The sequence below is a fragment of the Vicugna pacos genome, chromosome 11 (assembly GCF_048564905.1).
Source record: "Vicugna pacos chromosome 11, VicPac4, whole genome shotgun sequence".
Taxonomy (NCBI): Eukaryota; Metazoa; Chordata; class Mammalia; order Artiodactyla; family Camelidae; genus Vicugna; species Vicugna pacos.
Window position 1 is genome coordinate 42,951,247 of NC_132997.1, and position 24,593 is coordinate 42,975,839.

General features: G+C 39.3%; 1 protein-coding gene and 1 non-coding gene across 14 annotated transcripts in view; one reads left to right on the forward strand and one right to left on the reverse strand.

Moving 5' to 3' along the window:
* The window catches only part of NRG3 (neuregulin 3), a 940,531-nt gene that overhangs the window by 627,539 nt on the left and 288,399 nt on the right, over window positions 1-24,593 (reverse strand). The window lies entirely within an intron of this gene.
* TRNAA-GGC (transfer RNA alanine (anticodon GGC)) lies at window positions 15,361-15,435 on the forward strand. The gene has a single exon. It is a non-coding gene; the product is annotated as a tRNA-Ala (tRNA).

Genomic DNA, 24,593 nt, shown 5'->3' on the forward strand with positions numbered 1-24,593 from the left:
TGTTAGTAGCAATGGTGAGGTTAAGTCATGTCTGTTTCATTCCTGGTTGTTCTAGAATGTCTCTTGTATTTCTACATTAAAGGTAATGCTTGAGGAAACACATACTTTTGCCTTGTGGAAAACACATCATTTCTTCCTATTTCTTTTGGTATATTTAAGTCAAATAGCTGTTGATTTTTTATCAGATATTTTCTTGGCAATTGAGCTAATTACATAGATTCTAACAATGTCTTCTTTTGATGTGTTCTGTTAAGTTAATTTTCCTGGTGTGATTTGAGCTCAGCATCCTAGGGTTAAGCCCTGTGGTTTCAGTAAAAAAGGCTTTTAATATCTTACATCCTATTTGCTAATATTATTGTGGATGTTTTCATTCATTTGTTTCTTCAACCAAATAATTAGCAAGCAAACACTTACTGAAAAAGACTGTGCTGGGATCTGCAGAGGTTCAAAGATGAATAAAAAAGGAACAACAGTCAGGAAACTCAGTCTACTGGAGGGGACAGACATGAACACAGCCATAATTCTAGGCATCCGGCTTTAATGTACCTTAAAATTACACTTTTATTCATGGGCAAATATTTATTGATCTTCTTTATGTCTACACTGTACTTGTGACAGAGGATACCCTGACAAAGAAAACAGCCTGGCACTGCCTTCAGGGAACTCTTAGTGTAGGTGAATACAGCCAATAATCATATAACCACACTAATTAAATATTTGACAAGATGTATATTAGTTGCCTCCTAGACTTGAGGCTTTAAGTGTTGAGACAATGGCAATTAACAGAACAGCCTAAACTCTGCCGTTCAGGTCCTCACATTCTCACCGTACGTAAATAAGTGTATAAGTACCCCTGCACTGAGGCCACAACAATATAGAATAACTGGGACCCTTGACCCTACTTGGAAATCTTGCCTGGGATGCTGACACCACTGGTATTTCAAAGAATGTTAACGACTGCAAGGCCAAAATGTGGCAAAATGAAATAGCATCAGAAAAAAGTTGAAAAACTAGAGCCCAGAGAACAAGAGAGCAAAGGGGTCTGAGGTGAAGATGTGGAAAATTCAGCTGGGGCTTGTAGGGGTGTATAGGCCATGCAAGCTGAGAATTTAAATTTTTACCTTAAAGCAAAGGGAACCACAGAAGAATTTTGTTAAATGTGTGGAGTAAAATGATCAGCTGTAGGTATAATTATTATTTCCTTCCAGTTCACTAATTTCTTCTTTAACCATTGCTGTATTTTTCATATCCAAGATCTTTAATTGATTCACTTGCTAATTACCTTTCTTATACCAATTCACATGCCTTTGCTCCATTATTGGTAGCAAATGTTTTAGCAGTATATATCTTCATTCATCTCTTTGGATATCCTAGGCACATTTAGCTTAAATTATCAGAATATTCTATAAAATCTTCCATCTGGAGAGATTTTATTTATTGACTGTCTTAATACATTTCTTCCTGTATTTTGGAATATCAGGATACAGGCTCATGGTATGCATGCATTGTTATGGGTGTGGGTTTGAGTGATCCTCCATCTACTGTGGACATATGCCATTCGTACTTTTTCACACCTGGTTTGTTGAGCACCCAGTAGTGAACCAGTTCTTAAAATGACATTGAGATCTCCTTTTCCACTGTGATTTCAAGACTATCACAAATTCAGTCGTAGAGTCCATTGTCAATTTGAGACAGTTTGCATGGTCAGAAGAATTGGTTGAAGGCATTTAGATTCTGGGATCAAAAAGCTGCATTTTAGGGGGACTGGAAAGCTGTGCCTTGGTGACCCTATTTGAAAGCTGTTGAGAAATACAGAAGAAGAAAGTAAAATCTGAGAGAATACATAAAACACAAGTTTGGAACAATTGCTTTTGACTTTTATACTTTGTGACCTAATTTTTTTTTCTTCTTTGTCTTGACAACTTACTTTTTTTTTTTTTTGGCCGTAAGTGGAATTTGACTTGAAATATATGCCTAGAAAAAAAAACCTGAGTTCCAAATCAATTCCATAATCAAGAGTGCTAACCATTTTATAAATATTAAAGACATTGCAAAGTGAAAACATCCTCTCTTGGAATTGCTGCAGTATTTTTCACCCCACCATGTGTGCAGGACAGAGAAGGAAGCAGAAGCACCAGAGGAAAATTTCTACTTTGGACTTTTTCCCCCTGTGAGCTTTACATATTTTAAAACCACAACTTATGAAAAAAACATGGATTAAGTACATTCCTAAAGATCTTGAAAAATTATCATTTAAAAGTAGTAGTAAAACAAAATAAAACTTAGGAATCAAATATGGATGCATGGCACATCCTAAGCATCTGGTATTGAGAAATAAGTGTGATATTTAGGAACTTTTTTAGATCAGGAAGCTTTTTTTTTTACTTTATTTATTTTGGAGGGGGGTAATTAGGTTTACTTATTCATTTACTTAATTTTTAGAGGCAGTATTGAGTATTGAACCCAGGATCTTGTGCATGCTAAGCTTGTACTCTACCACTTGGGCGATACCTTCCCCCCAGAAGCATATTTCTAATAAAAGCCTTACATACTCCCCTCAACTCCCATCCTCAGCTAAATGCCACCCCCACTCCCAACTCAAGGAAGATCTTCTGGATCTTCTTCTTCCAGAAGATCCTTAATGCAGCAACACTTGATTTTAATTGTCTACCATAAATATAACCTTGAAGGTTTCTTGAAGCTCTTGCTCCCTCTACATCTGTATTTATGAGAAATCTACCTCCAGCAGCAATTCCCCAGCTTGGGTTTGAACTCACCTTCCTAAAAACCTCTTCACATACTATAGCCCTGAAAATAAACCCCATATAGTTAGGAGCTTTATAAAATATATATCACTATATCCTGAGCAAGGGAAGCTATTCAAATGCCTTCAGCAGATTTAGGGACATGTATCCAGTAAGATCAGAAATACACATGGATGTGCACGTGACTGAAGCATCATAAGATCTTCCCACTCTTGTATTTTTCTCCTGTCTTAATAGTCAAATGATTATCTCATTGCATCTTGTATGTATTTGTTGTAGGGTAGGTCTGTTTCTTCTCTACGCATATCTTCTAGTTGTCTTTGATCATCATGACTTTCTTGTTATGATCTTTATGCGTTCATACATTATTCTACTTGGTTTTTCATCCTCATTGAGTTAAATTTGTGTATGTGGTGTTTTTGTGTGTATCTGTTGTGTTTCTAATCTTTCCTCCGGTTTAATGATACAGTATTGTCCCCTTCTTTCTTTAAATTCACAGCATTGAGGTGAAATTTGGCAAGGGAGATGTTTTTATTCATGTGATATCATTAAAAGGTAAGGCATTTTAATTCATTACAATCCTGTGTACCCATTAATATCAAGACAATTAAGGTTTTAGAACTAATTTCCTATGGTAAACTGTGCTAGATAAAAGCATCTGGAACATTTAAGAAAATAAAAATAACAGATTTATATACAGAGGGCCCCAAAAGTAATCATTTGGAAAGGAACACAAAATTAGGTCAAAATTGCTGAAGTTTAATGGATGTTTGTATAGGGTTAAGCAGGTATTGAAATGAATCCTGGAGATTGTCATTCTAAGAGAAGTAAGCCAAAAAGAGAAAGAAAAATACTATATGGGATCACTAATATGTGGAATCTAAAAAAAGAAAAAAGAAAAAAAGAGGACACTAATGAACTCATCTACAAAAAGACAGAAACATACTCACAGGCATAGTAAACAATTTTATGGTTCCCAGGAGAAATGGGGATGGGCAAGGATACATTTGGGAGTTTGAGATTTGCAAAGGGTAACCACTATATATAAAAATAGATTTAAAAAATTTCTTCTGTAACACAGGGAACTATATTCAACATCTTGTAACAACCTTTAATGAAAAAATATGAAAATGAATATACATATATATGTGTACATATATATGAGTATACATATATATATTATATGCATGACTGGTACATTGTGCTGTATACCAGAAATTGACACATTACAACTGACTATACTTCAATTAAAAAGAAACCCATTTTTCACAGTTATGTAAGTAAAGCAGTAGGATAATATAATAGATCAAGAATTGAATTTCTTCACCAAAAATGTTTACAGTCTGGATAAGTGAATTGCAATTTAGGATGATTTTGACAATGTCTGCAGACAATATTGATTGCCACGGTTTGATGGAGGGGAGGGGCATGTCTCTACTGGCATGCAGTATGTAGAGCCGGGATGCTGCCTACAACACACAGGGCGGCCCGATGCTACAACAAAGAATTATCCAACCCCAAGTTTTCATAGTGCAGATGTTAAGAAACCTGTGTCTAAATTAATACAATTCTACTAAGGACATATTTGGTTACTGATTGCTCAAGATGAGAAGTTCTTTGATGTAGCACATTTCATTAATATGTGTGCAGGACAATTTGTAAGTTTTTCTCAAAAATCTCAAACATTCCTTTAATCATTTCAAGAAGCACTTAGAATTCTAACAATGGACAAACTCAGGTATTCAAGCTGAACAGTTTTTTTTTAAAGCCCTACCAATGAGGTTCTTCTCTTAGCCATTCTTTGCAAGTCCAGCTACTGACTTCCCTAGAGGCAATCAACCCATCAATCAACTAGACCTCCATTTCTAGCCCTTTATTTCTAATCCCAGTGCCCACAAGACAAGGCCTCAGGAAACATTTTTATTAAACTCAGATTAAAATCCAGAAAATAGAGGAGAGTATGGGAGTGACTCAGAAAAGCCAGAGGATGGCTTTCTAGGTAAGGAAGACAGCATAAGGAAAGATGCACATGCATCTAGATGGGAAAATCATCAGAGTGTGATCCACAGCAAAGAAGTCAGGTACAGAGAGAGAGCCAGATACAGAGGCTAGAGGTGCTAGACTGCGGAGGGACTTGAGTGAGGAAGGCAGGGGAGCGAGCTGGAGACAAAAGCCCTCTGAGGGAGGGAGTATGCCGGAGATGCTGTATTTTCCACCACAGTGTGGAGCGCAGTGTGTCCTCCATGACTGAACTAAGCTGGACCCCAAATCTCCCTGCAAATACATCTGATATTATAAAATTCTGCCTCATAGATAACAACCATATTCAAACATTAGCTCCATATTCCAACTCTGAATTGAATTTTTGCAGTGAATTTCTATGCAGTTGGTAAAAAGAATAAATTAAGAAAGTGTTTATACCAAGAAGATCCCTAATACAATTGTATCTTATTAAAATGTATGACATAACCTAAACGCTGATAGAAAATGGCATTTATTTCATTATTATTAATGACCACGTTATATTTACTTCCCATTTGCATGACAGAGAAAAGGTGATATCTTGCTTATATATTAAACACAGGATACTCATTCATATTCATTAACTTGAGCCCATCAGTCTTTCCAAAAGTGTATTTTCTTTGGGTGTTTGATATTATGCACTATTAGAATATTGAAAAGATGTTCAAGGAAATATCCAGACCAAAAAGAAAATGAAAAAAGTAGAAATGAAGATGAGAGCCAAGGAAAAAAAAAGTATTTGTACTGAAAAAAATGAATTTCATTTAGAAGTTAAAATAAGACAGGCATTTAAAGAATACAAAACTAATGAAAAACATTGTGAAATTAAATTTTAATAACATTTCACTTTTTAAAAGGTGTATTCCTGTTGAGGATTTGCAGCCTTAGTTTCTGTAGGGACTGACTTCAGAAAGAAATGCGATATTAAACTCTGGTTTCCAAATGTTCTTAGATGTTGAAGCACATAAAAGCCATGTATACTTGCTCTGTGTGTTTAGAGATTACTCACTACATGGCAGGGATTTTTGCAGAAATCACTATGTGATTTTCTTTAATTATTGCAAAAACCCTATGAGATAAACACTGCTATTATCCACATTTACAACTGGAGAAAATTGAAGCACAAAGATATTAAATAAAGTGTGCACTTCAGGACCTAGGACAGCGGTTCTCAAGCATTAGGCAACATCAGAATCACCTGGAGGGCCATCAAAGACCTAGAATTGCCAAAGCATTACTGAAGAGAAAGAAAGAGGCTGGAGGAATAACTCTCCCAGACTTCAGACAATACTATAGAGCTACAGTCATCAAGACAGCATGGTATTGGTACAAAAACAGACTTATAGACCAATGGAACAGAATAGAGAGCCCAGAAATGAACCCACAAACTTTTGGTCAACTCATCTTCGACAAAGGAGGCAAGAATATACAATGGAATAAAGACAGTCTCTTCAGCAAATGGTGTTGGGAAAACTGGACAGCAGCATGTAAAGCAATGAAGCTAGAACACACCCTTACACCATATACAAAAATCAACTCAAAATGGATTAAAGACTTAAAGACAAGACAAGATACAATAAACCTCCTAGAGGAAAACATAGGCAAAACATTATCTGACATACATTTCAAAAATTTTCTCCTAGAAGAAATAAAAGCAAGAATAAACAAATGGGACCTAATGAAACTTACAAGCTTCTGCACAGCAAAGGAAACCAGAAGTAAAACAAGAAGAAAACCTACGGAATGGGAGAAAATTTTTGCAAGTGAAACCGACAAAGGCTTGATCTCCAGAATATATAAGCAGCTCATATGACTCAATAAGAAAAAAATAAACAACCCAATCCAAAAATGGGCAGAAGACCTAAACAAGCAATTCTCCAAGGAAGACATACAAATGATCAAAAGGCACATGAAAAAATGCTCAGTATCACTAATTATCAGAGAAATGCAAATCAAAACTACAATGAGGTATCACCTCACACCAGTCAGAATGGCCGTCATTCAAAAATCCACAAATGACAAATGCTGGAGAGGCTGTGGAGAAAGGGGAACCCTCCTACACTGCTGGTGGGAATGCAGTTTGGTGCAGCCACTATGGAAAACAGTGTGGAGATTCCTCAAAAGACTAGGAGTAGACTTACCATATGACCCAGGAATCCCACTCCTGGGCTTGTATCCAGAAGGAAATCTACTTCAGGATGACACCTGCACTCCAATGTTCATAGCAGCACTATTTACAATAGCCAAAACATGGAAACAGCCTAAATGTCCATCAACAGGTGACTGGATAAAGAAGAGGTGGTATATTTATACAATGGAATACTACTCAACCATAAAAACCGACAACATAATGCCATTTGCAGCAACATGGATGCTCCTGGAGAATGTCATTCTAAGTGAAGTAAGCCAGAAAAAGAAAAATACCATATGAGATCGCTCATATGTGGAATCTAAAAAACAAAAACAAAAACAAACACACAAACAAAAACAAAGTATAAATACAGGACAGAAACAGACTCACAGACAGAGAATACAGACTTGTGGTTACCAGGGGGGTGGAGGGTGGGAAGGGATAGACTGGGATTTCAAAATTGTAGAATAGATAAACAAGATTACACTGTAATCTTGGGAAATATACACAAAATGTTACGATAACTCACAGAAAAAAAGATGTGACAATGAGTGTGTATATGTCCATGAATGACTGAAAAATTGTGCTGAACACTGGAATTTGACATAACATTGTAAAATGATTATAAATCAATAAAAAACGTTTAAAAAAAACAGGATCACCTGGAGGGCATGTAAAAATGTAGATTCTGGGCTCCACCCACAGAGGATTCAATTTAGTAGGTCTGGACTGGGGCCCGAGAATTTGCATCTGTAGCAAGTTCCTGGGTGGTCCTGATGCTGCTGGTCCAGGAATGACACTTTAGATCATCTAAGCTAGGATTTGGCTAAGAGTGATGGAGACCAGGCAGTCAGGCTGCACAGTCCACGGTCTTAACCGCATTAGGAGCCACTGGAAATGTGGCCATATTACCAGTGTGACAAAGGTCACCACCCCTGTAGACACTCTCACCAAAACCCTATCACATGGAGTGAAGCTGCAGTTTCCAAGTTTTACTTTTGCCTCATCCTAGGCCTTCCTGGAAGATGAACAATTTCAGGAAAGGAATTTAATAAAGACTAGCTTTAATTGAAAAAGTCATACCCATTAATTTCTTGCTTTGAATTGTGAAAAGACTATCTTAATTCAAGATCAGCAGAATAATTGCTTTGTCTGGATTTGCTCAGTATGCATGATCTGCAGAAACGCAATATTAGAATCCTTTTTATGCTAAACGGTAGACTGGACAAAGACTAGAAAATCTGATTTCTGAGGGCTGGTTTTGATTAATTTTCTAGTGAAAAAAAAAAGCATGTCACTCTCTGTATCTTTAATCATTAAGCTGATACACAACTTTTGAGTCCAAAAAAACAATAATGTTGGTTAAAACATTTTGAAAGACAGTGTTAAAAATATGCGAAAAACTTTTCTCTAAACCACCACTGATATTTCAGACTATGCTCCAGAGTAGATATCAAATCACAAGGTAATTGATTTTCAACACTTTCTAAGTGCTCCTTTTCCTTGATGCTAAAGGAAATCATCTGGCCTTGTCCAGGAACATAAAATATACAAAAATACCCAAGGATTTTCCTTACAAACCATACACCAAGTCAGATAGTTTGCAGTAAGGAATTGGCACATTTTCCATAAGTGATTATGTATTATTTTAATTGTTTACAAAGCATCTAATCTGGATAATTATCAAATTTTTTAGAACTACAAAGACACACTGCCTAAAAAATTAAGTCCATAGAATATTAGAAATACCACACTTTTTAAACTATAAATACAAAATAGAGTTTTAAAGTACCACATATAAGTCTGATGGCATCACTCCAAGTCTGTCTGCCTGGCATAAGTTAAGGTGTATGAAAACAAATTGTTGAAAAACAAATGCTTGCTTCAGCCATGAATGACAATTTATTCAGAACACTTTGGCTTGTCATGGTAATGGCTTGAAAAACAGTAACTGAAGATGATTCTGCATAAAACTATCTTAAAATTTGTGCAACACACACACACATCCACACATACATCCACAATCATATTAACCATAGTGGTAGTAGTGATGATTCCTGACAAAATATAAATAGACTTGGAATTGGAGATGAACAAACAGTCGCTGGAAGTGAGACCTCTAACATACGAAGTTTAAAAGAATGCTGGGGAAAAAAAGCAAGAAGTGAAACTAGAAAAATGAATCCTGAATATTTTAAATGATCTGAAGTCAAAATATTACCTGTAAGCCATATTGTCCCATTTGTTATTACCTGAGAAGTCCTGCAATTCAATTCGATTTATAGTCATTTTGCTCATCTGACCTATTATTAAATGCATCTGTTCCAGAAATTCAGCCAATTACTTCTCGTAAGTCTTCCCATGTCTTATTATAAGAGGTAAAAGCTTTTGGCTTAATGAAATTTCACTGGACTTGAAAAATTAATTTCTTCTCACTGTAATGATAAGTGTCAGAGACGCACATGTTCTTAATTAACTTCACATTAATAAAAGAGGACTTCCCTAGATATAAGTACTTAACTGCTATTTGCCATGGAGGGGGGTCATGAGTAAGAACCCAAAAATTTCAGTAAGATGAATGAGAAGAACGGAGTGACACCCTAGCTGGAGAAAATAGAAAGTTTGCATTTTCACTTCCTTATTTCTATTAGTATCTGAAGAAAATTGTGGAGAAGTCATTGTGAAATACAGGTCAAAAATAAAAATAAAAAAGCATGATAGTACACGATCAGATACCTGCCTTGCTCACACATCGGGTGGTCCCACATCCCAGGAGAGATACTGGAGCCCCTGTGAGGACAAGCATCAAGCCATGGACAGGCTAGTGAAGGAAGCACTGTGGTCGGCTGATGACCCAGTCGATGGCCAGACCATTTCCCTCTTGATCATAAAATTCCTTCGCTTTAAGGGAGGCTTGGTTCTTCCTCCTACCCTAAGCTAAAGAAATCCCACCAGGATCATTGCTCTTGTCCTAGACTGGTGAAAGAATGGATTTGTGTCATAACACCAGCCACTGAACCCATGGACACTGTCATCTTCGCTGCTGCTTAGAACTGTGGCAGCATCTTGGGAACTGAAGAGATCCAGCCAAAGAGAGTCAACTGTTCAAAAAAGCCCCGTGGATCCATTAGAAAGAACGTGGGTCCTTTCCAACGGCTTTGAGCTATGAAATTAACCAATTCTGGAGTTGTTGTTTATCTCTGGATTCTTATTGTGTGAAATGAAACAAACAAACAGAACACCAAAAAGCCTTGCTCTGAAAATATATTTTTACTTGTTTTCTGTTTCTGGAAACATTCTTAGTGACATAGCAAGATAATGTGTTCTTTCCTTTCTGACTCATTTACTCAACAAACCTATACAGTGTTGCCTACGTTACCCAAGATGCTGGTGTAGACAACAAAGATAAGCACACTGATAATGTCTCGTATTTTATAATATAGATTGGAAAGTACTTTCCATATAATACTGCATTATTTTATTATCCCAAAATAAACCCATATTTAGGAAATTGAAGCTGAAGGAGCTTGCACCTTGCACAAAGTCCGAGTGTTAGGTGACAAGACCTTTGACTCCAAGTAAGGCTGTCAACACGTAACTGCTTCCTCTCCTATGAGTCACATGTTCAAGTTCTACCTTCACTAAGTTCAAAAGCCATTCTGACCTGATGACAATTCCCAAAGGTTTCTCTGTCTTGGGGGCCATCTGGAGGGACTGGGAGTCACAGGACATACAAATCTACCAGCATCTCCATTTAAGCAGCTATAATATAACTGTGCAGTCTTTTGGGACACAGGGAAAAAATATTAGAACTTGTAAATATTTATTTCAAATTTTTCTTTAGAAGTTTTGATGGTATGTGTATTTCATAATGTACACAAGGTGTTACTTCTGTCATGCATAGACAATTTCTAGAAACAAATCACACGTGTATTGATGTTTCATGCTCGTAGCATTGTTACACATAGCATCGCGTGATCAAAGTATTTGAAGATCACTGATCTAATTGGTTCTGATTGCCAGACTGGAAAGTAACATGCCTATGTGACTGCTTTGCTTCCCACGCTGAATGTTTCACCAATCCTGAGATATTAGCCTTCAGTTATGACCATACACTATACATGGCCGTGTGCAAGATCTCACTACCCACCTGTACAACCCAGCTCAAGTCACAACTTCTACGCAATATCCATCTCCTTATCATTGGGTTGTTATAGAAAGCAATATGCTAATTTATGTGAAAGCACTTTCTAAGTTGTAAAACACTACAGAAGTGTTAAGTTCAAAACAGTGGCTGGAATTAAAGTGCTTGGAATCACACTGAAGGGAACTGATTTTTATCACATGCTACTATTTGCTTTTCAGATATTATCTCATTGAGTCTCCACAAATTGTTAACTATAGCAGGACAAGTATACAATTTGCATTTCTGTGATTATGCACGAGGTGTTTTTCACCTGACCCTCAGAACAAGTCTCAGGAACACGAATTATTTTGAATCATAAGAACTTGGTGTTTGCCAAAGTCAGTCAAGTATCAGCAATTTTCATATGGTTCCAACTAGCAGGAAGATGATCATTTTACATATGAGAAAATGAAAGCTAGGCCAATGGAAGTGATTTGCCCAAGAACAAAGAACTAGCAAGTGGAGGACCTAGAATTAGAACCCAGATCTTCTACCTGTTGACACAGCCCCTTCCTGCATCCTGACCCACGCGGCAACCTTGCAAATGCAGGGACCTTAAACGGAGACAGCAAGCATCCTGACAGAGCCAGCACTCTGTCCCCTGAAACATAAGCCCTTCAGATGGTCGTATGCTCCGTGCAGCTGGCCGGCTGTCCTGTCTCCAAACTCCATATTCAGTAAGATAAACTGAATGTGTCCTACCAGGTGCCACAGCAAAAGCCCAATGCATTTGGGAGGGCTAGGCACGCTCAGCTGAATTTTACACTGAATTGCTGATGGCCGCCTAGATCTAGTTAACTATTATTTCCAGCCAGTCCTGAAGAAGGATGTCTCATCAGCTCCACACCAGAGTGCAAACCACGAAGGAAAAGCCCTCATCTCTGCCAGAAGGTGATTTTTAGAAATCCTGCTCTGGCTTGGGAGACGCTCTTGGCTACCTACGAGCACGCGGGGCACACACTCTTACTCAGCCACTCAAGGGATGGCCTCTTTTCTGCCAGGGACGCCCTTCCACTCCCTGGAGCCGAATCTGGCTTTTCCTTAGAAAACAAAACAAACGAAATGAGAGGAGAGGAGCAAGACTTCACCTCAAACATCTTCATTATCTTAGCATCCTGTGTTCACCTGCTGAGAAGCTGCTTAAACTCTTTAAAGAAAAGGAAATGAAGGATCACGTTTCTAAATTTGGTTATACTTGAGCAGAAACGTCTATAGTTTATAGCTTGGTTGATGGCTTAAAATTGAATCAGTGGTTTGTCTTTAGAAATACTCATAATTCCTTCTAATCATTAAAAAAAAATAAGAATCAAGTATACAGGTGTTAGTAAGAATGCCTAAGGTTGTATTTCAGAAGTACTCTTATTTAATTCCATTTACGAAGGAAACTGGAAGGAAAGCCATCTGGATTTTAGGAATCCAATAAATATTAACATTTATCAAGTTTCATATTTATGGCAGCTTTGTTAATTAACTCTAAAGGTCAGTTCTGGCATCCATGTGATTTTGTAAGTACCAAATGATGATGGATCCCTTATACTATATACCAAGACGTGCAGTGTGTTTTCACCAAGTGCCAATGAAAAACACGAATGCTTATTTCCTCACTGGAAGTCTCTGCGATAATACCAAGGAGCTATTTTTGAAGATAATTATAAAATATTTACCTGTTATTGCATTCCAATCAGTATGTGCACAAACACGAATACTCAACTCTAGGTAAGGTTTCAAATGTGCATGCACGTGTTCTGACAACACTCGCAGCCCTAGACAAGCTGTCCTTTTGATATTGTGCTGATTCTGGGTGTTTTTTCCCCTTCCATTTAGCTTCCTCCTTGATTTTTGGTCTCACTGCCTGGCTTTTGGCACAGTGAGAAAGCAATTTTCTCCAGAGTCAAAATTAGTCCTGCATCATGAATTATTCAGTTCGCAACACATCGCTTCTTGCCTCACCCGGTCTCTTCCAGCCCCCAAGTTTGAAGTCTTCCCTTTCGCACATCCCAGTCTCCACTCGGCCCCCTGCCCTTCACCTCTCCCTCCTCCCAGTACGGCCGTCCAGCAGGCTGGCACCCTGGCCCCTGACTGAATTTGCTTTATATTTAAATTTCGAGTCACACAGCCGCCTTCTAGCTGGAGTGCTTCAGAGTGCAATCACATGAGGCGGGCTGTTGCCACACAGAACGACTTCAAATAATTTCTGTGAGATGGGAGCCAGCCTGTAATAACTTCACCTTAAAATAGACTCATTGAGAACAGCCTGACTGAGCCTCAGAGGCCTAAATAAATGTAATATTAACTCGATTTTTCAAATCTTTACAGTCAGCAAATGTAATGTTCTCTTTTTCGCTATACAAAGCCTCTTGTCTGGATATAGCGTCGTCATATTCCAGTTTGCTTCCTGTACTTCTCAGTTTATTTATTTTCTCAGGAAACTTTCATTTACATGTACATAAATATCTATATCCGTATCAATATGGATACATCCTAATCTAAGTCGTCCTTGAAGTAATCCAAATTTTAAGTAAAAAGAATACACAGATATTTTATCTATTTTAAGCACATGCCCTTGCTTTTTTCATTAATTACATTTACTTACAAAATGGTTACAAAGCCACACTTTTCAAATGACCCAGGGTTGGCTCTGCATGGGGGAAGGTTTGGGGCAGTATCTGACCCAGATGCACGGTATCATGTGAGACCGAAAGGATTTTAGAGCAAATTAAAATGAAAGAACACAAACATAATCGTGATAAAATAATACCTCCTTTAAAAGTTTTCCAAATAAACAAAAACAATGCATTCCTAAGAGCCCTACCGAACTGTGTGGAAAATGTACTCCTGAGATCATGTTTCCATTAGAAAGACGGTCCAAAATGCAAAGTACTGACCTATTATTTTACTGTTCCTACTAATAGCCAGGCCTTATCCTGTGCCGTTAGAGTTATTCCAGAATTTAATGGTAATATCATTGGGTGAAAAAAAGGTTCTGATCACTCAATTCCAGGGAGCAGGGATGCTTATTAAATAAGCATAATCCTTAAAGTACATAATTCTACTCACACATAAATGATCACCGAAAGATGTGGTTAGCTCTACAGTTTTCTATTCAAACAGATTTAATTGGGACAAGACAGGCCTCTTTACATTAGAAAATATATCATATTCCTTTTGAGAGAGATGGCTTAATATGTATGTAAACTTCAGGATTTCAAACATTGAAAATACGTTCAAAGGAATGTTGATTTTGATAAATAGATGGCATTCGACTCATTTATGTGGGCCAGTAGCATGCTATCTGCAGCATTTTACTGCGGTTACTGAAATGATTAATTTAACTGTGTGCCAAGATCCAGAATTTGTATTCTGGAGACTTCCGATGTTGCAGTGTTCAACTTGTATCTTAACAGATTCCTTGAAGATGTTAACTCTGTGATTCTTGATTTACACTTCCAAGTGCGATTTTACGGTTCGAGTAATCAATGTTCCTCTTCCCACCGCTCTTTCCCCCCCTTATCTTCTCTCCATCTCTCCTCTCAATGTCATGGAGCAGTGAGAAGAGGGATTCTGGTGCAATCCCCAGGGGTTAGCTGATGCGCACGGACCATATGTTCCTGACTTTCTTCAGAGATGATGGTGTGTACTACGCTGACAAACCAACTCCCCAGAATAACTCTGGATAACTTTATATTACACAAACAGCTTGCTAACGAGTCGTGGTGGCGGCTGCCATATTTTAGTAATATTTATTAAATTGTTATGAGGCATGAAACTGTTGCTTTATCTCTGTGATGAATTAGCTAAAAGCTAGATGGTTTTGTTTTTGAAAATAATCTTTCTTACTTAACTCTCCTGTAGGTTTTTTTTTTTTTTCTCTCACATGTGTCTTAAATAGTTTTCCTCCTATCCACTGACACTGGTTCAGGGAAGACCGAAGAATAAAGATCACCAAACGGATGTTCTGAATGTTCTTTTACCTAATGGACAAAACGAAGAGCAAGGTGGGAGAGCATTACGGCTAAGGGTGCGGCATATCCTTCTGCGTTCCAGGCTCTTCCAGTTTTAGGTGAGACAATGAAAGTGCCTCATAATAAAAACTCACTGCAAGATCTACTCTCGTTACTGATGATTTTGTTCATGACGGTGACTTATCGAGGCAGATAATTTTAAATGTCTGATTATAGTAGAGATGGAATACAGGTGCAATTCTAAGATGCTATTCCCGAATGCATTTAAAAGGCTTCCAATTTTATTTTTTGAGGGGAGGGTATATAGCTCAGTGGTAGAGTGTGTGCTTGGCATGCATAAGGTCCTGGGTTCAATCCCCAGTACCTCCATTAAAAAAAATAAAAGTAAAACGCTTCTAATTTTATTTAATCATTGTTTAATCTAAGATAGACCAGAAAGGCTAAGTATATTATTTAGAACTATTGCCTCTCTCCAAACCTGTTTGATTCTTTCTTATGTAATTTATATCTACAAGACTGAAGTTAAATAACTTCCTTGTGCCTCAGTTTCCTCACCTATTAAACGATAATAATAATTGTTACTATCTGATAGTTTGGGTTAAATGAGCTAGTCCCTACAAAATATTTCTCAAAAATTCATGGTCAAATACTATAAGCAACTTTAATAAATCAATTGATGCTAATCATTTTTTTAATGACAAATTCCTTACACAGCTTTTCTATTTTTACACAAAATAAAGCCAGCTGGTGTCTATTGAGAACTCACTGTCTGCCAGGCACCGTTCTAAGCACTTTACATGTGTACTGTCACAGAAATTCTACAGGTAGGTATGTTATTCACTCCATGTTATGAATAAGGGGCTGCGGGGCAGAAAGGAGCTGTGTTGCTCACCCAGAAGTAAGCTGCCCGTGCTCTTTACTACCGAGCTCTAAGTGCAAGTGAATATACATTTCCCTTGGAGGCCTTGGGATGGAAGATACTAAAAAATGACGGCTGAAAAGAAGAATTGAGTCAGCCAGCGGCTCTCTCACTCAGCCAGGACAGTTACATTGACTGTCCAGCACTGCCGCACTAAATCAGGAGAGAACCAGAGACATCCAGCCTGGAACAAACCTTCAAGGGCATTTAGTCCAGCAACTCATCTGGAAAGCCTATTGCTCCTCCAGCATGTTCCTGCTTCCTTTTGTCAAAAGCAATTAGGAAAGCAGAAATGCAGACCAAGGGACTTAGCATCCAAGCATGGTAACTGCAAAGCACCAGAGCCCACTAGTCAAGGCCCCGAGTCTCTCCCGGCTACAGTTTCCTTATCTGCAACACGGTATTCATGATGTCAACCTCACTGTTTGGTTTGAGGCCTAAATTACACAGAGTATGGGAACGTACCTCGCAAGTGTGCCATGTGATCAGTTTGCAAATGCACTATTCCTCCTACTTGGGGGATAAAGATGAGGATGAATTTACAGACAGAGAAGAAATTTAGAATACGTTTAAAAATTGACCACAATATTTTAATATGTAGCTTTGTGTAAAGGTCACAGAGCTTCCTACAAAACACAGCATACCTTCAAAGCATCTAGACATTGGAAAGCAGGCAATGACTTCTGCCAGCCCAAAGGGAAAGCCAAACAGAAAGCAATGAACAGTCCCCAAGGGTGGTTCAGTCTGTACACAGTAACCCTGGTATCGGGGAGATTAGAAAAGATGGGGGATCCTACCCCAGGAGACAGGACGATTCCTGCAACATGTTCATCCCTAGACACGCTGCCCATGGATTAGCAAGGCCTCCCGTTCTAGCCATACCTCCTGCCCGCCACTGTCCATTTCTGCAGCTTATTAGCGATTCCAGCAGAGGGTCAGCTGGGGAAAATGAGAAGAATTGGCTATTACACCAATGATAACAATCATTTGTTTAGCAAACTGCCAGGCTCTGGTGGGGAAGGGACCAAATGTGTTGTTCAAAGGTGGTCATGGAGATTTCTAATTATTTGTTCTAACTCTGTTCTTAATTCCTGAACAATAATGGAAAAATGAATCTTTGAAGACGCAAATTAAATAGGAGACGTCCAGGTGATTTTGGGGATGAGAAGAGGGTGAACAGCAACATACTCCTTAGAAAGAAAGGGCTCCACTTTCTTCGATCTACAAAGGAGTCAAAGAAGCGAAGAGGTTTTAGGCAGAAGGAAGAGAAGCAGAGCTTCACTGAATGGTGTGTGCGTGGTTAACAGAGCATCTGCCATCGGAAGAGAAAATCAGTAAGAATCAAAGTCCTATGGAGTAATGATTGGGGCCCAACTGCGGTTAAAACGCACAAATAAGGTATGATTCAAAAACAGAAAGGAGGAAGTAGTTATTTCTGGAGTTGAAAAATAGATGTGGTAGAAGGTAAAGAAGAAAGTGAGACCTTTGGGGAAGGAACAAGGTAAACTGTCGTGCTGAGGTTGGAAAGGAAGCCAGCATGACAGCGACAGGAAGGCAGGCACTCAAGGCTCTGAAACTCCCTCCTCGTCAGAGCGGCTGTGCAGGGTCACCTCCCGGTCCCCGGGTCCAGGCCAGCGTTGGTGGAAACGTGAGCGTGAACACCCAAACTTCCTCTCTATGTGTCCCCTCACGTCTGCCCGAAGTTGTCACCTTTGAGTCTGCCCCTCTTCTTAGACTTCACTGCCTTTCATGATTTTGTGCCAATTCTTAAACCTCTCACTGAGCCTTCTTGCTCTCCCTTAATGGCATCTCTTTTTGCTTCCGTGTTTGTGGACACAGCTGACAGTCTGCCGTTTGCTGTCTTCTTTCCACAGAATCTCTCTCCAACGATTCTCACTCATTTGTACAGCTTCCCCTAGCACATCGAACCAGCCCACTGTTTATTAAAATGGAAAGGAACAGGTGGGACTCAGAAGAACCAGAGGACTGAAATCTGTAGGACTAGGCCTAACAATCTATAAACAGAGGAAGAGGGAGAATCCAAAATGATACTGAAGGTCAGAGCCTGGGGAAGCTGGAGAAGGACAGTGCTACCTGTGAATGTCAGGACATCTGGGTGAGAGGTGGGGAGATGCACCGGGCTGAGTTCGGCATTATGGTAAGCATCCTCCAAGCTTCTCCCGTATGTCTTTAATATCATCCTTCTGAGTTCATTTTAACATTTGCACCTACCTACCATTCACCTCCACTTGTGACACAGACAGTGCTGTGCTCAGCAAATCCCATTTTTTTCCCACCCTTTGAATCCACAAGAAGACTTCATTTCAGTTATGCTGGGGCCATGGAACTAGGTTCCGGTCAATGAGATGTGGGCAGCAGTATCTGCATGTACAGGGCTGGCCACAAAACCCTGTTGAAGTGTCCACAGTCTGCCTCTTCTCCTGCAACAACCTCAGCGTTCACGTGTCTAAGATGGTAGCATCACAAGATGGAAGGAGCTGGAATCCCCAGACCACTGCTTTGAGAATGTATATGAGTCCTAGTAAATACCATGTGACTCACACAGACTGAGAAATTGAAGAGGATGCAAAGGAACAAGTTACATAGGTGAGGACAAGTTTTACTGATAGCAGTGAAGAACGATGCAGTGCCCCAGGGTTCCCAACAATGGGGAGACAGTCCCCCTCCTAGACCTGAAGAGGCAAATGAAGCAAGCAGATTTCAGAAGCCAGAGAGGGAGAGTTGTAAGAAGAACGCCACTTGACTGGAGCATTTTCCTTTGAAAGAAGCAAGCTGCCTGCAGAGAGTGCACAAAAGAAGTAAGGACTCCAACCTATTCTGTCCTCCTGTTCTCAGTCAACCTTCTGTGGTTGTCCTCCACTGGCCAAACACAACAGAAACAGACAGCAGAGGAACCCAGCGGTGAAATCTAACGAGGACAGCCTCTGGGGCACACACCAAGGTAGAGAGTGGGAGAGAAGGTGGAGGGTCTAAGAGAAGATACCCGGCACAGAGGAGATACTCCCAGACCGCCGTCAGACTATGATATGAACAAGAAAGACACTTTTCTTGTATCAAGACACTGAGCTGCTTACTACAAACTAACTACACAATAACAGCAGTTATCCTGACCAATACATAGCTTGTATAACCTGTCAGCCCCTCAGATTCTATAAGGTCCTGTTAACGCGTGGGTTATACAGTGAGTGAGGTGGACTTCAAAATGTAAGCTCGTTACATTCTGAACTGAATTAAACAGTCCACTTCAGTGAATCAAAGAAGAGACACACGACGTTTCCTTAATGAGTTAGAAAATTTCTCACTCTAAAAAGAGCTTACTGTAACCTCATTGGTGCATTTTTATTTAATGTAAGAAAATAATCAAAGTTTAAATAAGGAAGAAAAAAAAAAAAGTCAGAGACAAAATTTCAGTTGCCATCCAAACCTGACCTAGTGTAACAGACTGCATTCCAAAATGCTAGATATTCTAGTGCCCTGTGAGAGGCACTATTCCGTCCTCACTCATCCCTGCCTGGTTGAACTCAGGGAGGATATAAAATTTGCTTCATCTAATGGAGTATGGGCTAAAGAGAGATACATCCTTTGCAGCAACTTGAAGAGCAGTTCAACACGTCTCTTTTCTCTCTACCATGACAACCAGCAGTGATCTGGACAGAGGCTGCTCCATCACTCTAATAACGAAGTAACTATATCATGGATCAGACAGAGAGCCAGAGTGCAATGAACATGTAGCTTGAGCAACAAAGAACCATCTGCATTTTAAGTCATTAAGATTTTGGACTCACTTATTATCATGGCAAAACTCAGCCTGTCCTGACCAATGCAGGAAAACAGAGACTTGCTGAGAGATTTTAATTGCTTGCCATACGGGCAGGGCCATTTCTGTGGGCAGATGAATGCACCCCACCGTTGTTAAATATCTGACCCATTCAACTTTCATTGCTTGGATTCCTTGTCCACCAAGGAACATTCTGCTTTTGCTTCTCATGATTTGGTTTTCCATGGTGGAATAATCTAAAGGAAGAAAGGGGACTAAACCTATCCATACTAAGACAGCCTATTTTATTTTGTATTATAATTTATTAATTTTACCTGCTGATTGTATGTATCTCTTATGATCTTTGTTAATGTTAGACCACCTGTGAAAGATGGATACGTTCTTGCTTGACAAAGTCATATTTCCAAGCAATGCTACCATGTAAAGTATCTCTAAAGATCTTGCACAGTGACTATATCTTGCCATTACTCTTCAGAAGAGAGTAAGGTACTTTCATCTTTAAATCTAAGTGTCCATCAATAGATGAATGGATAAAGATGTCACACACACACACACCCCCACACAATGGAACACTACTCAGCCATAAAAAAGAATGAAATTTTGCCATCTGCAACAACACAGATGGACTTGGAGGGTGTTATGCTAAGTGAAATAACTCAGACATTGTGTGATATCACTTACACGTGGAATCAAAAAAATACAATAAATGAGTGAATATAACAAAAAAGAAACAGACTCACAGATACAGAGAATAAATTAGTAGTTACCAGTGAGGGAGAGGGACAGGGGAAGGGGATTAAGAGGTACAAACTATTTTATATAAAATGAACTACAAAGGTATGTTGTACAGCACAGGGAATATAGCCAATATTTTATAATAACTCTAAATAGAGTGTAACCTTTAAAAATTGTGACTCACTATACTGTACACCCATAACAAATAATTTTGTATATCAACTATACTTCAATAAAAACAAGTGAATAAATAAATAAAATGTTAATTACTATATCCAAACACAAACCAAGCGGAATTACTAAAGCTCAAATACTGACAGGCAGTGTTGATGGTTTCTTCTGCCTTACCAGCTCCTTCCAACCTGCTGCGCCCTTCTGTGGAAACAGAATCCCCATTAGAATCCAAATTCAGCTCTTCTTCCATTACAACTGACTTAACCTGAAGTTCTCCTAGCTCTGCTTGAACTTTTCCAACAGCCTTCTGGCTGGTGCCTCTGTCCTCACTCTCCTCTTTACAATCCATCCTACATATGACTCACAGATGTTCTTTCTAAAGCACAGCTGCAATTATTATTTTCTCTCCCCCAAATAACCAAATTACCCCGTTAGTCCAACTCCTCCATCTTGACATTCATGTCCTCCCCACCATGCCTTTATCTAATCTAAAAACATCACCCTGTGTGTAGATCCCACATCAATCAACATGAAAAGCTTGTTGCCCACAAATGTGCTTTCGGCTAAAGGACTTTTGAGGATGAGAGTTTATATTGTCTAACAGCATTCAGTCATTTTTCTGACATGTGTTTTTCTTCTAGTCAGATCAGTCCATGTCCATCCCTCTTGTAAGACCATGGCTTCTTCACTTACTAAGGGGGCTTCAGTAAAAGACAGGAACCTATCAGCCCCTTTGGTAGAGACCTTGACATTTAAACCATTGATCTTGATTTAACAAATTATACATGTGGATTCAATCAGGGCACCCTGACCAGAGGAGAGGTGAGCTTCATCTACACATATGTAGATAATATGATTTCCAAGGAATTATGATATGACTTGTATAATATTCACTCAATAGCAACTGTTCGTTGACGGAAGGAGGTATATGGAAGTGTTCTCTCAAAAGCGGTCAGTGAACTCTGTGCTAACTTTGATATGTGGATGTGTTTTCCTTCAGTTTCTCAAATGCTAGTCACTCCGGGGAAACTGATCAAGAGCCACATACCCCTGGGTTATGGGTTCATTTATTCCTCCACTCCCTCCTTCATTCACCCTTTGTCCTCTAGGGTGAATTTACAGAATATCAGTTGGATGTAAGGTCTTGATTCTAACTGTAATGTAGCTCCAACAAACTGCCAGTCTGGAATGACCACAGTCTAAAATTCCATTTGTCATAACTCTGTCTCCAAAGCATACACTGAATGCTACCTCTTCCTTAAAGACCTGACACCTCAGCCCGTACCTCCAAATAACTGTCTTATGTGAGTCAAGTGGTTTAGTGGATGCAGTTCTGGCTTTGGAATGAGTCAGAATTGAATCTGCCTCTTATCTCTGAACCAATACCTGTGTGAACTTGGGCAAACTGTACAACCCATCTAAGCTGCTGTTTCTTCCTCTTTAAAATAAAAACAATTACACACACCTGATAGGTGACACAGGAGGGCTTCAGGAAATACTTGATTTTACCTTTCATTGCCGCTATACTCGTGATTGTATGTTTATTATTTCCATCTGTAAGTTTTACGTTCTTATGAAAGATGACTTATATCTCACTCTAAATTTTTAGCAGAACTGAATATCATTTCTTATACAGAAGACACTGAATTAATTCATTATTGTTGACTTTACGTGAAGTAAAATGTACTTTGCATCTCCTTAAGACACTTAGTACGTGTCACAGAAAAAGCTCCTGAAAGGGGTTCTACAGCTTCCCCGTCACAATAGTTACCTTTCAAAGGTAACCCGACTGATTATTTTATGTTTCCTACTCACATTACTCTTTCTTCTAAGGGCACCTCCTTTACCAGTTCCCTGCTGAAAAAGCCAACTTTTTTTTTTGTCCTAATTAAAGGTTTGCTCCTCAATAACCACTATTTAAAGGCTTCCCATCAAAATAGCCACTATTCTTTAACAAGGCAGTTGATCTCCTTAAGTAGATTTCACCAAGATCTTTCTTTTTAATCTCAAGTATAGACCCAGAAATCGTGGAGAGCTGATTAAAACACCGCAAGAGAGAGTGGACAGTTCATGACAGAAGTGATTTCAGATAACTCGTGACTTAACTCCTTATGAGAAATCAAAACCATTCTAAACAACAAGGATAGCACCGACAGCTTTAGGCTAAAGTCCTCCAAAATCCTGTTTGTTAAACTCCTTCCCACAAGAGGAAGCAGTGGAGGTTTTCTGCCCAGAGTCTAGGTCTTTCTGCAGGCCATTCTGGATCCAACAGTTGCAACTGCAACCATATCTAGATACTGCCAAGCTCAAGCTGCCCGCCCTGGACCTCAGCCCTGCGGTTCAGCCTGCCTCTTTTGTTTAACTGAAACTGAACTTGGCTCAGTTCAATTTAATGCCCCCTTTCCTTCTTCAGTGGCAATAGGACACGGATATTGCACACTCTTTCTCTGAAGCTTTCAACTCTAAACTCTTGAGCGTTAACTTAACCTAAAAGAAGTTCTCAGCTTTACCTGGGGGTATAAGGAAAGAGAGAGGACTTTGGAGACCAACAGGCCCGATCCTATGTCTAAATCCACCACCGTACTAGCTGTGTGACCCTGGGAAAGCCACTTCAGCCTCTCTGTTCCTATGTCCTCATAAGACTTATGAGAAGCTAGGATCAGATCACACAGTGGACATATTTGCCAGATAATGTTAGCAATCTCCCCCGCTCCTCTCCTCCTCCTTTCCTATCTTTCCAGTCCTTGTGAGAAATACGAAGGATGAGTAATCCCATCGTGATAGCCTGAGTTCTCTTTCTGCCTGTCTTTCTTCCAGTTGTCAATTACAAAATCATGTAGACACAGTCAGTGTTTCCACCCGGTAAGTATCTACATTGCTGCTGCGTGTTAGGTACTGGGTGGGCAGGCACCGGTTACCAGAAGTGGACGTCGGTGTGTCTGGAAATATCCAGGCTGGTACAAGGGTCAGTAGTGACTGATCTGCTGCTGTCACCGCTGCTACTGATGCTTTACTAGTAGTGGTGTTACTACTACTATTACTAGTAGTAGTACTAGGATTACTACCACCACCGCACTGTAGCCATATAACTAGTATCACTACCAGCCCCCAAAACAGCACCAATTGTCCCACCTGGGGGTGCACCGTAGCAGCGGAGTGCTCGGAATGCATATATTCATCATTTATGCAATCTTTTTCCTTGTTCACTATTGTATTTCCAATACCTACAAGACTTCCCGACATTTTTGCAGGTAAGGAAATCAAGGTGTCGACAGGACTGTGTTCCTTCTGGAGGCTCTGGGACTCATCCATTTTCTTGCCTTTTCCAACTCCTAGCCCTATTTTGCACATAAGGAAACAAAGGCTTAGGGAACCTTCCATCAGAATAATTCCCGAAGTTTCACGACAGGAGTGTGTTTCATTATTCTACTTCTCCACACTCATGCGCGCACGCGCGCACACACACACACACACACACACACACACACACACACACGTTCAAAAACCAAGATTCTGGGCACTGATTTTTGAAAGGGGGAAAAAAAGTATATTTTGGGGACTAGATTAATACAGCAGAACTTGTAACGTTGTAGACAGTATGCATGGATTTCTTCCTCGGCCCCCATCTAAAAATCCTAGTTTTATAAGCAGTGGTCCTAACAGTACACAACAGACAGCACCCTGCTGTGTGAGAACCCACTATCCGGCTGTCTGGCATTCTATACGTTAATGCACGTGCAGATAGATGAGAAAATCAAGGTTTTACATAAAATGCCAAAAACTACTTCTAATCTAAGATAACTGATTTTAAGGGCTTCAAATACATATCTGTATTACAATTTTGATGTGTGAGAAGACAGACTGGTTTATCTGATGACTTACATTTTCATTTGAGAGAAT